The 2,538-nt window shown below is 35.2% G+C and overlaps 1 non-coding gene across 1 annotated transcript; it reads right to left on the reverse strand.

The window, feature by feature from the left end:
- Nucleotides 1–545: 545 nt before the first annotated feature.
- On the reverse strand, nt 546–652 carry LOC121485893. Its single transcript, XR_005986399.1, has one exon. It is a non-coding gene; the product is annotated as a U6 spliceosomal RNA (small nuclear RNA).
- Nucleotides 653–2,538: the final 1,886 nt, after the last annotated feature.

A 2,538-nucleotide genomic window follows, 5' to 3' on the forward strand; every position in this document is an offset into this window, starting at 1 on the left:
TGAATGCATCTTCATTCTTGCATAACCCAGTGTGCTTTCCCACTAGTACTGAGTATCCATTGTTCCTGCTAGTCTTTGTGTTCTGATCCATGGTTCCACAGATACTCCCAGACAAGTGTGGTATTCATAGCAGTTGCATATGGTGGCCATGGAACATTTTGCAATATCTTTTAGCTTCTAGAATATTTATTATATTACTGTAAAATCTATATACCTATTACATCAGTCACAGGAGTATCATTGGGCCAACAGCAGAACACTGAGATGTGTACAATAAAAATTAATATGCATGTCTTCGATAATTTGCTGACTTCCAATCATATGAAAACCATATATTTGTACATATTTCCCATTTTGTCATTTTAACAGTGACATATGTCAAAGTAAGAGAATAAGACATATTTTTTACAGTGTGTCAGCTTGATTTATAAGTTAAATATTGAGATATGGTATGCTGGCCTCCAATTTTATTTTTTTTCTCATTTTATAGAATGTAATAGTTTACCATTGGTACAATAGGATTTTTTAATATGCAGAAAATGTGAAAAAAAATGGAACACTTCACGAATTTGTGTGTCATCCTTGTGCAGGGGCCATGCTAATCTTCTCTGTATCTTTCTAATTTGGGCATATGTGCCTCCGAAGCAAGCACTCCAATTTGAGTCCTGCAACCATTACTCCCGGGCTTTGTCTGGCCACACTTCCCAAGTGACCAGAGTTAGATGACCTGGCTTACTAGGAGTGACATTTCAACAAGGAAAAGAAGTTATGTCACCTTAGCCTGAAAATATCTTCCTATTTACTCAGAAAATATTGTTATATGCTTTTGGTTCTAGGATGCAGTTTCTTTTCTAACAAGGATTTTCTTTTCCTGAAAAAAAAAAAAATCAGTCATTTTTATTCTGCCTCTTATGAAGTCTTGTCACTGAAATTTCCATGCCATGAGTTGCAATACAGAACATGTGCAGAATAAATTCTGGTCTGGTGCAAAGATTTAGGGAAATCCTCACTTTTCAAAGGTCACTGCTTGGTGTCTGTGACACTTTATAATAACTTCGCCTCTCATTTAGTATTGTTTATTGCATTTTGTGTGGGGATAATAACATGGGATGTCAGATTATTGTTTGCCAGTCTACACAGCATACACAAACATATCTATGTTTATAATGAATTTACCTCTGTAAATAAACTATGATAAAGAGAGGGAAAAAATGTAACAAAATGTTAATATTTTAATAACACTTGGGGCTGATGTAGTGGCCAGGAAAAAAAATTCTATCATAGTATGAGTAACAGCCATCCATCAGGGCAAGTTGCCTAGAATAGAGAGAAGATAGTGGGTCGTCCTCAAGAGCAAATGACAAAGATGGGATCCCATCCTGAAGAAGAGTCCCACAGCTAGGATGGATGGTCTATGACTCTTACTACTCTTTATTTTCAATGCATTTCCATTAACAAGGGACCTGAGCTTTTAGGTTCCAGAATGGGAGCCTCTATCCCCTCTTTCACATAGAGGCTCAAAACTATCTGGACCTGTCCTGCTGCTTGATTTTGCTCTTTGTTATTTCTTAACTAGTATTAGGATAAAGATTTAGACCTTTCTTCTGAAGTGAAGGAATCTTGAGTAGGTCTTTGAAACCAAGGTCAATAAGCCTTGCCCTTGAAACCATAATACCACTGCTAAAGATTATTTGTTCCAGATGTGCTTTGGAATCATAGGATAAACCACTTGGAAGATGATAAACTTTAAGAGAGAATATAATATATGGCTTTAAAAATATATATGGTTTTTCCTAAATGTGTTGTGTGAAGTACATTATGTCAGTAAACTAAATGAAGCCTGGTTTCTCATGAACTTAGTAGCATTAGACGTATTCATAACATCCAAGGTTTTTTAAAAGTGGTTTAAAATTAATTATATTTTGAGAAACATTTGGGAGTACACATCATTGGGAGATAATTATAGACACCCTCCATTAAATGTCTTATAAACCAGACTGATTTCCAATGTCATTGTTTGTGTAGTAGAATGCCATCTGTTCTCCTTCATTATTACTTTCTTTTTTTTATAAATTTATTTTTTTATTGTTGTTCAATTTGCCAACATATAGAATAACACCCAGTGCTCATCCTGTCAAGTGCCCCCCTCAGTCCCCGTCACCCAGTCACCCCCACCCCCGCCGACCTCCCCTTCCACCACCCCTAGTTCATTTCCCAGAGTTAGGAGTCTCTCATGTTCTGTCTCCTTTTCTGATATTACTTTCTTATTTCTTTTGTTTATTGCATAAAACCTGTCGAATTGAAAACTCCATTGTAGAATTATCCAAGTGAAAATGACCTTTACATAAGACATTTGCTACTGTTGATTTTTTTATTATAAAGTTAGAATCATACATAAAAATGAAAAACAGTATTTATTTACATTATTTCCTCCCCTTTCAGTTTCAACCTAAGCCTCTATTTTCTTCATGACTTGTGCCCTTTTTTCTTAAATTATGGTATACAGTCTTTTATTTTCTGATTTTCAAATATACTTGT

The sequence above is a fragment of the Vulpes lagopus genome, chromosome 2, assembly GCF_018345385.1.
Source record: "Vulpes lagopus strain Blue_001 chromosome 2, ASM1834538v1, whole genome shotgun sequence".
NCBI lineage: Eukaryota > Metazoa > Chordata > Mammalia > Carnivora > Canidae > Vulpes > Vulpes lagopus.